This window comes from Narcine bancroftii, chromosome 2 (assembly GCF_036971445.1).
Source record: "Narcine bancroftii isolate sNarBan1 chromosome 2, sNarBan1.hap1, whole genome shotgun sequence".
In the NCBI taxonomy this organism is placed as follows: domain Eukaryota; kingdom Metazoa; phylum Chordata; class Chondrichthyes; order Torpediniformes; family Narcinidae; genus Narcine; species Narcine bancroftii.
This window is the reverse complement of record NC_091470.1, coordinates 62621945-62636713: the sequence shown is the minus strand read 5'-3', so window position 1 is coordinate 62636713 and position 14769 is coordinate 62621945.

The window sequence follows — 14769 nt, the reverse complement described above, 5'->3', positions numbered from 1 at the left end:
TTGGTTACACAGGCTATATATCATGCCCCAAATGTTTAAAAAACAGATAGATGTTTTTGCTGTAAGAAAGAAATGGGAACAGCAGTACATGCAATTTGGGCATGTGAAAAAGTGAAAAAAATATTGGGAAGATCTAAATCAGGCATTAAATAAAATCACAAAAAGCAACATACCAAAAAATCCAGAGATCTTTCTTCTAAGTAATATTAAGAAGTAAAGAATTAGGCCTCAAATTGGATGAAGCTCAAAAAATATTTATTATGATAGCCTTAGCTGTAGCAAAAACATGTACAATGTCAACTTGGAAATCAGAAGAGAGCCTGAGAGTACAGCAATGGTACATAGAAATGAATAAATGTATTCCATTAGAAAAAATAACATATAATTTAAAAAATAAAGTGACATTATTTGAACAAATTTGGGAATCGTACATGGAACACAACAGAGAGGGCCTACCGCGGACCTCCACCCCCTAAAATGATAGAATGAGAAGAAGACTAAATGAATTGACCCAGTGTGTAAAAGTAGATGACACAATTTTCTTATTTTCATTGTGTGATGACATTCTTTAATGGATTTATTGTATTGTATATGTTGAATGTTTAATGGGTTTGGAGGGGGTGGGAAGGAGGGAGGGAAGGGAGGGGGGATAAAGGGGAGAAAATGACACTGTGTATATTCAAGAGGGAAATGTTTGTGTGTATTTTGATTCATATGGTTCATAGTGTGAAAATTTATTTAAAATTAAAAAAGAAAAAGATATGTATACAAAAGAGATAAATGTAAACAAACTAACTGTGCAAATGCAGAAACAAAATCAGTAATAAACAACGTGCAAAGTAAGAGTCCGCAAATGAGTCTCCAATTGAGTCTGCTGTTGGAGGGGTAGCAACTGTTCTGAACCTGGTGGTACGAGTCTTGTGGCACCTATAGCTCTTTTCTGATGGCAGTAGTGAGAACAGAGCATGTTCTGGATGGTGTGGAACCTTGACCACTGCTGCTGCTCTCTGACAGCAATGTTCCACATACATTTCCTCATTGGTGGGGAGAATGTTGCCTTTGCTGGGTATTGGGTTGCATTCGCGACATCTTGCAGGGCTTTCTGCTCAGATGTATTGGTACCCCCATACTAGGCCATGATGCGCACTTTCTACTACACATCTATCAAAGTTGGCCAAGGTTTATGGTGTCATAGCGAGCCTCTGCAAACTACTGAGGAAGTAGAGGCACTGATGTGCTTTCTTCAGAATGATATTAGTATGTTACATCCAGGAATGGTTCTCCAACATAGTGACACACTCTCTTCACCTCTGATACTTCACTGATGATTACTGGATTCTATATACTGGCTTCCCCTTCTACATTTAACTCCTTGGTTTTGGTGACATTGAGAGGTTGTTGCTAGTACACCATTCAGCCAAGTTTTCAATTTCCCTCCTGTATGCTGACTCTTTATCCCTCTTTATGCAGTCCACTACTGTGGTATTGACAGCAAATAAATAAATGGATTGGTAATACTGAGCCACACAGTCACACGTGTAAAGCAAGTAGAGTAGGGGGATATGTACGCAGCCCTGTGACGCTTTGGAGATTGTGGAGGAGATGTTCTTGCCAATCCGCACTGATTGGGATCTGGAGGGGAGGAAATCCAGGATCCAATTACAGAGTGGGGTATTGAAGCTTAGGTCATGCTGATCAGTTTTGATGGTGTTGAATTCAGAACTGTGGTCAATAAAGGGCATCCGGGTGTTTGCTCTTTGGGTATTCCAGGGCTTAGACAAGAGTCAGTGAGATGGCATCTGCCATGGACCTCTTTCTGTGGTCAGCAAATTGGAATGGATCCAGGTCATCACTCAGACAGGAGCAGATATGCTTCAAAACTCTCTGGGTAGAAAAGATGCCAAAGGGCTCTGGACTGTCATGCATAATTATCCATAATGCAAAACAGCCAACAGCCTCCAGAATCACTTCATTGACTAACTGGAGTAAATTATGTTATGTAGGTACCAGATATATTTATTGTTTAGTTGATACTCTTAATGTGTTAATGAAATACTGTTCACGCTTTGTCAGCTAATAATGTGATAAAAATAAGTAACAATCTCCAGAACTCAGTGTTTCTCCATACATATATTATATATATATATATATACACATATCTTTCTTTCTTTGGCTTGGCTTCGCGGACGAAGATTTATGGAGGTAAAAAGTCCACGTCAGCTGCAGGCTCGTTTGTGGCTGACCAGTCCGATGCGGGACAGGCAGACACGATTGCAGCGGTTGCAAGGGAAAATTGGTTGGTTGGGGTTGGGTGTTGGGTTTTTCCTCCTTTGCCTTTTGTCAGTGAGGTGGGCTCTGCGGTCTTCTTCAAAGGAGGCTGCTGCCCGCCAAACTGTGAGGCGCCAAGATGCACGGTTTGAGGCGTTATCAGCCCACTGGCGGTGGTCAATGTGGCAGGCACCAAGAGATTTCTTTAGGCAGTCCTTGTACCTTTTCTTTGGTGCACCTCTGTCACGGTGGCCAGTGGAGAGCTCGCCATATAATACGATCTTGGGAAGGCGATGGTCCTCCATTCTGGAGACGTGACCCATCCAGCGCAGCTGGATCTTCAGCAGCGTAGATTCGATGCTGTCGACCTCTGCCATCTCGAGTACCTTGACGTGAGGGGTGTGAGCGCTCCAATGGATGTTGAGGATGGAGCGGAGACAACGCTGGTGGAAGCGTTCTAGGAGCCGTAGGTGGTGCCGGTAGAGGACCCATGATTCGGAGCCGAACAGGAGTGTGGGTATGACAACGGCTCTGTATACGCTTATCTTTGTGAGGTTTTTCAGTTGGTTGTTTTTCCAGACTCTTTTGTGTAGTCTTCCAAAGGCGCTATTTGCCTTGGCGAGTCTGTTGTCTATCTCATTGTCGATCCTTGCATCTGATGAAATGGTGCAGCCGAGATAGGTAAACTGGTTGACCGTTTTGAGTTTTGTGTGCACATATAAAATAAATATAAATATATATAAATGATAACATGACAATATAACTGAACAGACCCTTCATTTTCTTAGATCCTATAGATATAGACTGCTTAAATGAAAACACTTCAAAAGATACAAATCTGTATATGTCAGGTGCATGGTCAACATACTGTAGGAATTACAATGTATTAGAAAATACCACCAACACTGATTGTAAAAAAAACCTCTTCAAATCCACTGTCAGGAAAGGTGAACCAATATTGCCATCGTCTCTAAAGCCAATGTCCCCAGAATGAAGACTCTGCTCTTGTCAGATGGATGAGCCACATTACCCACAAGCCTAATACAGATTCCCACAGCAAGCCTTCAATTCTAAGCTCCATACAGCAAGTGACTTCAGGGAGAGAAGAGGAAATGTGCCATTGATGCCCTCAAAACCTCTTTCAAAGATGAAATATCCTCATGGGAATCTTAAGAGAAGCATCTTTTCAGGCACCAACCATGTAAGATTCGCTCTGAGGCACCAAGAACAAAATAGCAGAAGTGTACTGCAGTGTAATTAACATGCCCACCTGATCCTCCCTGCTCCTCTCTGGATCCCCCTAGGACTCTTTGGTCACTTCAGAATAAATAGAACTGTAGGGGAAACAATTGTTCCTCAGCTCTGAGGGACTATCAAAGAAATCAAAGATTTGCTATTGCTGCACCACGGATAGTGCTGCTACCTTACAGCCCTAGCTGAGGCAACACAGGCCTGATCCTGATTGTGTGAAGTTTGAACATTCGCCCTTGTGTGCTCCATTGTCCTCCCACATCCCAAGCATATGCTGCTTTTAATAGAATAATTAGTCGTATGAATTACCCCAACGAAGGTGGATGGTAGGTGCTCGAGAATAAGTTACAGGGAAATAAGCAGAAGTAAAGATATGATAAACAATATATATTTACTAGAATCAATGGTTTGTGTTTCTTTTACTTAAGATCCAAACAACAACAGCCTCTAATAATTTCTGTATCATTTGTATATCTATAAAAAAAAATCTTGTTACTGGTTGAACTAAGACAAGATGCTTCTCTGAAGACAGCATGACATGCCATTGTCTTTGGCGTAGAACAGAATTCCTTGTGATTCAATATTGATACAACAGCTCCCCCATCTAACCAGTTAAAGAATGCAGTCCTTGCTGCCTTATGAGTGACTGACTGCTGAGCCAATGTCCCAAAAGGATTTCAAATTACTTAACCTGAGAATGTGTAGTTCAATGCTTGTTTCAAATACAAATATACAGACATTATCTGAAGCATGATGTTTAAGTATTTTGCTTTAATTTTAAAAATGTAAGTTAACACGAATAAAAATATATAGTAGGGTAAAAAAAATCCTAATGGTGTTCACACTTTGTAATTCAAATTACTTTATTCTGCCATTTGCATTCTGTTACAAAGCAATATGTTATTTCTCATATACACGGGTTATTATCAAAAGTCCACATACCTGAAATACTGCAAATTTATTCTGAATGCACATCTGGACAAAATCCAAAGAGTCAACAACGCAAGTTTAACACAGGCATGCTGGGTGAAGTGTATAGAATATTCCGAGGTTATTAATGATGTGGTCTCTGCATATATATTATGAAAAATGCATGCTAAATCTTAGCACAAATTTGCACAGGTCTTTTGTCACATTGTCATTTAATAGCCAGTTCTAAAAGGATGTTAACAACTTACAGCTCCAATTGATTAAACATTTATATGGTATCACATTATCAGTTTAAAAGGGAAATGGAATAAAGATGGGATCTTGTAAATCAGCAAGAAATTGGAAAGGGGTTTTAAAGAAGGTTAATATTGATTTTTGTTTAATGATGAAGCACACAGCAAACATCTTGTTCAAAAGATACTAAACATACTTTGATTTAAGAATGCTTGGTCAACCATAAGATATATTTAAGCAACTGATCTCACAAATCTGAGGTGGATCGAAGTGTCATTCAAATACGTAAAAATGTATGCAAAAACAACACTCTACGGAGGGGGGGGGGGGGGAATAATGAAATCCTAAACCAGTATTACTCCAGTACTCTTTCTACGTAAGACAACGCTGAGACATAATTAGAAATCCCCACGTCCTTCTACCGAGACAAATTAGCCTTTAAAGTAATCCTAATTAATCTCATAATGACGGAAACACAGGAGTTAATAATTAGGCCACACTTGAAGGTGTGTTTTCTCAATCATAGAGCGTTTGATCAGCCACATACGCAGCCCCCCAAAAAAACTTAGGTCAATGCATTGAACGTCTTCCGTAAACATTCTAATGTTGCCAAGTATGGACGTCGAGGTCGACTCCTCTGTTTTGGTTCCTCTTCAAAGTGAAGGTTGTTCAAGTGACTTTGTCCAGAGTTTACTGGGTGCGCTAAGTGACCCTTCCTTCTTCCTCCAGAGTGTTGTTCCTTTCTTCCAGCTACATCTGGAAACGCAAAGTTTTTTTTTTCCCCGTGGGAAACCACTCCAGCCCCGGATGGCGCTTAAACTCTCAACTCCGATGTTCAGGAACATCGGAAACCCTCCGCAGGAACTGGATTATTCCGAATCCCGGCTCCTTCGGTCAATGAAAGCGAACGCTCTTGGCCACAAGAGTCATGTACCCGCGCCATCCACACAGATGATACGTTGTCAAAGCTTCTCTGCAGGATTCCAGTCCAGCGACATCCTCTGAAGGTGCACTGTCCATCCGTCCAGGTGACCATTCATTACAAGACTCTCCCGACTGTGACTGGTTCTTATCGACCCTTCTCCGTGCAGCAACATCATTTTTTTTCTTCAATCCAGAAGAGAACACCCCCCCCCCCCCAAAAAAAAAGACTAGGCTTGACAGCACTTCTTAACAAGTCCCCGTGAGTGGCAGTCAGCAGCTAGAAGCAGCATGAACAAATCCTGCTCCACTCACTCCGCCTCCTGGCTTTCCCACATCATTCTGGATAGAAGCTCCCCCCCACTTCTGCATAGGATCGAACCCACCCTTGCAGTAAACTTGATGAGATGCCACCATTAGTGGCTGAGAGCCCTCATGTGTACCTCTGAGAGCACAGCTTTGACATGGTCTACTTGTCTCCAAGCTCTATATTATTGGTTTGTTTGAATACATACAGAATGTAGCGTGAATCTGATGGTTCCCGGTACCCTTCACGAGGCGAGAATGGCCGAGAGCTTTCTAAAGTCCACCTTTACTTGAGGCAAAGGGGGCAGATAATGTGGAGCTGATCACTCCGAGGATCAACTTAGCTTGGAGGCTGCGCCGGGGGTGGGGAGGGGGGGGGGTGCAACGGTGCAATTCTGCTCGCGGAGATTTGATCTGACTTTCCCATCTCAGCCACTTGATCGCTCTCACTGCAGAGACGTTTGCTCAGCTCACACAGCAGCTTGCTTGATGCAGAGGAAAGCTGCGTTCGGCTCCCCCTGTATTCAGCAGGAGAGCCACCTCGGCGCTGAAAGGACGGAGGGAGCACTGTTCGTGGCGCTCTGGAAACATGTCCATCTTGAAGTTTCTCTGCAAGGATCTATGTAAATCTCTGAATTGAAGGCGTTTTCTGCACATGGATGGCCTTCTGCTTGTGTGTTTTGAATTGGTTGATATGAAAATGGCCCCGTTGGAGCACATCGCCACAGAAAACCGTGCACCGTGTAAATGCTGTGGATTGTCACAGTGACTTGTGGAAATGGGATAGAGGTGATGAGAAGACATACTTAGCCTGATTCTTAACTAACCGGGCAGGGCTGATGATCGTCCTTAAAGGTAACACTGCTTTTTCACCTTCGTTTTTCATTTAAGATGTGCGTTTGATTTCCATACTGTCGCGTAACCACGGTTCATTTGCCAGCGAATCGATGGCTCTGTTGTAATGTACATTGTGCTTGGTAATTAATGCCTATCGTGTGCCGTTCAAGGTGTTTATGCTGCATAGCAAGGGGAAGCTCCGCCGTTAGCACTGACTCGAGGTTTCTAACTTGGAACAGGTACATTACAAGGTCAGCGTTGCCGTGGGGTGTGAGATGGAGTGTGTTAACTAAATACAGTGCAGAATGTGTTCCAAGTCTATCGGCTGCGAAACAATGATCCCGTAGAACTGCGTTCGGCACACTTAAAGGCAAATGGTTTAATCGGAAAGCTGTTTGGAGGAGAGGGGGGGGGGGGGGTCGGTTTGCACGACGGATTATCTTTAACCCAAGGTATATAAATACAAATTTGCAAACATGCTGCTCTAAAATATGCGGAGGTGAGCCGTGATCCGCTCTTTGCAGCATTCTCGACAAACGCCCGTCTAAGGCGTTACAATTGAGAAAGAAGAGTCACTTTTCCCCTCCCGAGTTAGACATTGAGGATTGCCCCCGAATTACTCGGAGCAGCAGGGGAGCGAGACTGGGGATGGCCGTTATTTCCAAATGTGCGGAAAAAAAGCTAAATCTGCAGCGAGATGACATGACAGGAGGTCCAGGTAAGAATGCCATAAACACCTTTTCTCAAATGAAAAAGAAGCGCAACCCCCCCGCTCCTGGTCGCGGTGCAGCTGTGCTGAGGTGCGGTGGTATCCCGGACCCGGGCAGCCAGAACCATGTGTCTGCGATGTTGTTTGTCGCGAAGGTGGAAGGACAGGGTGAACTATTTACCTATCGGGAAGGCATGCTTTGAAGTTTCTTTCCAAAACGGCCAAGTTTATATATCTGGGTTGATTTCTCGCCCCAGTTGCAGTGGTAGCATCTCGAGTGAAGACGTTTCCTTGAGATAAGCAAGCCGCACGAATTAACGACCCATCCCAGTTACATGAAGAAACCCCCATGTCTTGCATTGACTCGACTGCACTCTCAGGGTGCTCGATATTAAGGATCAAGTATTTCCTCCGACGTGTGGAATGCGCGGCTTGTTTTAATGACGGGTATTACCTAATTGGTGATTGTTTCGACCTATCGGGGTTAACGAGATAGATCTACCTCTTTGCACAGGATATGGTGTTGATTTTCTTCGTCTGTGTCCCAGTTGATAATTTTGCTAATATGGTCCAGTCATGCTTGCAGAGGTTAACAAGATCAATTGCTTCTGGATCGGCCTCATAAATGTTAAATGTCATATTGATGCACCTGAATTATTTAAAGCTCTAATGCTCATTTGGCATGAAGGGACCAATACTGAATCGATGCCGCTTTTGGTGGTGGGGAGGGGGGGTTGTTCTTGAAGGACTCGTTTTTTTTTTGTTTTTGGCTGGAAATATGAGGAGATAGGAGAGATATTTCTCCGCCTGCAAAACAGTTCTAATTTAAAAAAAACAATCTTAATTCTTCGTTATGAAGTCATCTGCAGCGTTTGATGTCAATGCTTCATGGTTGCATTTTGAAGTATGGTCCTGTTGCCATCCACAGCAAAAATGTACATTGGGCTCTGGTGTCTGGTGGTGCTAGAATTCAGATTATGTCACCTCCACTGCAAGATTTTTTTTTTAAAAAGTGACAGCTGAACAGACTAAAATAAAACAAAACCATTAATGCAGAAAACTTAAAAGGCACAATATATCTGTTCTGCTGGGTGGCAGCTCCCAGCTTCCATTGGTCCTTATGTTGATTAATCAAGAGGGGGCAACGTGCCTCAACCGAAAGTGCACAAAACCAATCCAGATATCCTTCCATCTAAACGGTCACATCGCCTCATCATGCAAACACATCCACGAAGTTGCGAATTTGTATCGATTTGAACCATTAATTGTAATCTCAATGTTTTAAGGCCTTACATGTTGTTTTTCTTTCTGATGGAAAATTCGAAAGCAATGGGTATGGCATTACTGTTGCTAATTCTATTTCAAGGCAAGCGCCACCATTGAGTAAGGTGATAGATGCTGACAGCTTGGAGTGTTTTGCCACATTTCCAGTATAAATCCAAAGTAAATGAAATGTATCAGCTGCAAGCAGATATTTAGGGTTGTTTTATTCACTGCGGAAATAAGGTAAAGATGGGGAAACGATTTCTTCAGATTGACAAATTTAAGTGTGTAACATTTATGGGTTTGACTATTGGTAACGCAAATATAATGAACGTGCCTGTCCAAAAAAAATGCAGACAAATGGAGGAGGAGAGCTTTTTGGTGACACAATTAGTAGACTAATTTCTGTAAAGTTACTGCTAGTACAGTGAAAGGAAATTGCACTGGCCTTTTGATGGCTGTTACAATTTTTAACCAGTCTATTTTAGATCTGTCCTTTCCATTCTGAAGGACCATGGTACTTTGAAATACATCTACACAAAGCCAACACTCAAAGAAACCTGATCTTAATTAGAGCAGTGGTCAAAGGATTAACCTGCTCAGCATTTATCACTGAGGTGACATTTGCTGCATAACAAGTGGGCAACCACTAGTAGGTCATTGGAATTTAAAAATGTTGCAGTACACCTTTGGTGATGCTGTTATTACTCCATAGCTCTCAAAATGTTCAGTGATATTGATATGGGCCAAAGGTTGAACAGATGTTTATGAAGGGAAATTGGATGTAATTGCAAGCTACTTTACATGCATTCATTCATCAACAGACTTTTCTAAAAAATTTCTTTCACCACTGCCTTTTCAATCGATTGTTTTATCCTGAACTGACACTGCAACAGATTTCTGAAATAAACTGAATGTCCCAATTACCTGGGAATGTTAATCCAGCATTCCAAGCATCGTTCATTGATTTTTTTCCCCCAATGCTTTAAGGTATTTTCATGTATATATGTTTAAAGTACTAACAAAAATTTAAAAAATATATATATATATAAATATATGATGAAGTATATTCAGAAAATATAAAAACAATATGGAGTAAATGGGTAAAGAATCCTTTATTCTCACAGAACTAGCAAGTGGTTTGAATAGGTGCTAATGTTAAATTCAACATATGAGAAAAGACATTGAATCTGGATATAATTGTCCATTATTCTTTACCTACTGCAAAACTCACAGTGTGCTACCCATCAGATTTTGTTTTAAATGCCATAAAAACAACATATTGGTAGATTCTAACCTGGAACATGTACTAATAAACTATTTGAAAGGCAGGACTTTGTATCATTATTAGTTATTTCATGAATAATTTAAAAAAAATCTTCATCACCATGACAATAATCGGATTTCCTTTTCTGCATTGTTTATCTTGTGAATTTAGCTTGTTAAAGAATAAAAATAAATGCTTTGCAGACACAGACGAACGATCATAAATAGTAGTTAATTCTCTACTTCTGTTGTTTTTTTTTCCGTATTTTTCTAGGCTTTTGAGAATGTAACTTAGTTCTCATCCCACTAAAATGAAACGTGATGCAAAGATGAAAATTTGAATCTGGGTTAATTAAAATCTCCAAACATGTTGATCACGAGTGATAAGTATTTTATCATAATGGAAATCTAAAAAGGTGAATCAGATAGCAAACACATATGCTTATTTAAACAAAATTGCAAGAAATTAGTAGCTGAGATCTTGGAAAAATGTACTCCAATAGCTTTCTAATGGCTACAAATAAATTACAGAGAAATACTCAAAGTAACCCACTGTAGGCTCAGCTTTATTTTGATTGGAACATCCAATGGAGTCTGAATGTAAATAATTCATATTTGGTCCTTACATTTTATTTTATTTTGAAGCAACATTAGAAAGAGAACATTTTAGGACAGAAATCTAAAACAAAACCAAAATCATCGAATTGGACTATTTCTGATATCATATTCATTCTTATTTGATTATTTTTTTGTCATTCAGGGTGGAAAATCATCATGTTTTGAATAATTATGCTTTTCTTTTTCACATCGTGAACAGATGGAACCAGAAGCTCATTTCTATGGCTTCCCATAAACATTTCAGTGTGAAAATTTCTAAACTGGCCCATTGTAGAAAGAAGCTTGCATTTAGTGATGACATTTTTGATGGAGCGATTCCATATCTTCCCACACGAACTGACTTTCCTCAGCATTGTTCAATCCATCATATCAGTCTATCATTTAGCTGGCACATCGTCACAGGGAATTAGCAACACTGTGAAATACGCTTAACCTTTTTTAAAATTTATTAATCAAATACATTTAAATGATTAAATACAATTTATTCAACATTTCCAGGAATGAAAATTAAATTTAAAAGATAGAATAACAATTCTAAATGAATATGATGAATCATTATATTTGGCAAAATACAATGAATGCCTTGATAAGTTCTGAATGCAGAAATACACAGGTGAGCCAAGGGCTTCACTGAACGAGTGGATTTTATGGCTATGAATTTAATTAATAAAACCAATTCCAGTTCTGATTCTGATCAATATTGAACCTGAAATTAGTAATTTAAATGTATAATGTAATTATTTTGAACTGTTATCAGAGCCTAATTTTAAGGAACAATAAATATGCATAACCAAAATGAGAGATTTAGTTAAAGTAAGGACAGAAATTGGAGTTAATGTTACTTATTAAGAACAGACTCCTTCACTTCTATCTTTCTTCATACTTTTTAATTTGATTCAATTAGAATATTATCACAGTATTACTTTAAAAAGCTGTTTCTTGGCATACTGTTCTGATGCATCTAAGCAGAGTCAGGGAGGTCAGCTTTTTTCGGTGAATATATGCTAATAGATTAAGTAATACAGAATTAATGAAAAATAATAACACTGCAGCAGTAGTAAACTTACTATTTTTTACTATAATGCTGGTGAGTTCTTCTGACATTCATTGTTATTGATCTGTCCCATAATATTTGAATGCTTTTGACTGCTGAACACTTTTGAAATTATCACATCACTAATTAGGTTCCTAGAAAATTTATATGAATATAATGAATATTAACAAAGAATTTTGTTTTTGTCTCAACCTATATTTTATATATTTTAATAACTGACTTTACAATTCTTTTCCAAAAATGAGTATGTGTTTATTAAACCAAAAACCTTTATGTAACACTCTTTCAAGTTCTTAGTGATATATTAGAGCTTACACCTTGATAAAGGGCTCAAGCCCGAAACGTTGGTTATGTATATTTATCTTTACTATATAAAGTACCCTGTTTGACCTGCTGACTTTCTCCAGCTTTGTGTTTTTACTTCAATCACGGTGTCTGCAGACTTCCATGTTTTACTCTAGATTATATTCATTGTTGTCATACTCACGTTACTTAACATTTTCTAACGCCGAGTAATGTTAAGAAATTTGGCATCTGATAGCGATGACAATTATTTATAGATAGGTTGATTTCTGTGAAATGGTGGATAGAAGGAAAATGTTGTGCAGTGGCTTTTGAATGACTGCTTTTGTATATGGCAAACTGGACATTCTGCTTCATGACTGTTGGTTTCTGGGCACATTTCTCTTCAAACCATCTGTAAAGTCATTGTGAATTGGTCATGCCATTTATTGTTTGCCACTTCAATTATTTTATATTAATAAATAACTTGATTTCTTTTTTCTAACTTGCTTTTTCCTCAGAGGTCTTTGTATAATGGATTAGCTATTTGAACATTTATTATGGAAATTTATACATGTACACTTATAAAGCAAACTATTCAGCTGAGGACTTGAGATGCCAAAGCCGCTAATCTTATACCAAAGCCTTGGTTTAAAATATGGACAAAAGAGCCAAATTCCAGAAGTGGTGGGGGTGACTGCCCTTGACCTAATATGGCATTAAGGAGCTACAAAAGGAGATGGTTCTGGTGGCTTGAGAACAGCTATCTCAGTCACGGGATGTCTATGCAGGAGTTTCTCAGGGCAGCGTGCTAGGCCCAACTATCTTCAGGTGTTTCTTCAATGATGTTCCTTCAATGGCAAGGTCAGAGATAGGGATGTTTGCTGATGTGATTGCACAATGTATACAGTTTAAAGAGGAGGATGTGCAAATAAAGGTAAATAAATCCCCAGGGACTGAAAGGTATTCCCTTAGACCTTGAGGGAGTCTAGTGTAGAAATTGTAGGGGCTCTGGCAGAAATATTTAAAATGCCCTTAGCCACAGGTGAGGTGCTGGAGGATCGGAGGGTAGCTCACGTTGTTCCGTTGTTTAAAAAAGGCTCAAAAAGTAACCCTGAAAATTATAGGCCAGCAAGCCTGATATCAGTAGTAGGTAAATTATTGGAACATGTTCTAAGAGTTAGGATATACTAGTATTTGGATAGCCAGGGACTGAATAGTCCCTGGCTTTGTGCATGGTAGGTCATGTTTAACCAATCTGATAGAGTTTTTTGATGAGGTTACCAGGAAAGTTGATGAAGGAAAGGCTGTCAGTGTTGCCTACATAGACTTTAGTAAGGCCTTTGACAAGATCCCATAGTGGAGGTTAGTCAGGAAGGTTCAGATGCTCAGTATTCATGGTGAAGTAATAAATTGATTTGACAATGGTTGACGGGAGAAGCTAGAGAGTGGTGGTGGATGATTGCTTCTCAGATTGGAGGCCTGTAATTAGTGGTGTGCCTCAGGGAACACTGCTGGGACCATTGTTATTTGTCATCTATATCAGTGAACTGGATGTTAAGGTGGTAAATTGAATCAGCAAATTTGTAGTTAACACTAATATTGGAGACATTGTAGACAGGGAGGTAGGCTTTCAAAGAGGGATCTGGATCTGCTGGAAAAATGGGTTGGAAAATGGAAGATGAAATTTAATAAAGACAAGTGTGAGGTGCTGAATTTTGGAAGGACAAACCAAGAAGGGACATAGTAAATGGTAGGGCACTGAGGAGTGCTGTAGAACAGAAGGATCTGGGAATACAGATACATAATTCCCGGCAAATGGCATCACAGGTTGTAAAGAGAGCTTTTGGCATATTGGCCTTCATAAATCAAAGTATTGAGTACAGGAGTTGGGAGGTAATGATAAAGTTGTGTAAAACATTAGTGAGGCCAGATGTGGAGTATTGTGTACAGTTGTCGTCACCTAACTACAGGAAAGGTATAAGTAAAATGGAAAGAGTTCAGAGAATATTTACTAGGATGTTGCCCAGACTTCAGGAACTGAGTCACAGGGAAAGGTTAAACCAGTTTGGACTTTATTCCCAGGAGCATAGAAGAATGAGGGGAGATTTGATAGTGGTATTTAAAATTATGAGGGGTTTAAACAGAGTAAATGCAAATAGGAAAGTAGGTTTGGTGAGCTATAAATCAGAGGACGTAGGCTAAATATGAAAGGGGAAAAGTTTAGGAGGAAAATTGGGGAACTTCTTAACACAGAGAGTGGTGGGAGCATAAGATGAGCTGCCAGCTGAAGTGGTGAATGCAGAGTCAATTCTAACATTTAAGAATTTGGTCAGGTAAAAGGATGGGAGAGGTATGGAAGGCTATGGACTAGATGCAGGTCAGTGGGACCAGGCAGAAAAATGGTTCACCACATATTAACTAGGCCAAAGGGACCTGTTTCTGTGCTGTGTAATGCTCTATAGTTGGGCACCATTTATGACGTCTTACGTAAATAAGCAGTCTGCATCCAAATGCAATAAGAGAAAGCACAGGTACCTTCTGACATACAGTTACACTACCTTCATTAAATTTCCCCTATTATCTATATCCAGGGTGTTACTATTGACCAGAAATGGAACTGTTGTTACAAGAGTAGATCAGAGGTAAAGAAACTTGCATCACGTAACTTGCCTCCTCATGCCTGCCCACCATCGACAAGGCACATGTCAGGAGTGTGAAGGAATACCCGCCATTTTGCCAAATGAGTGAAACTTCAACAGAACTCAAGAAACTCAACACCACACCGGATACAGCAACACATGTGATAGTACCCCAATCTATAAGCATT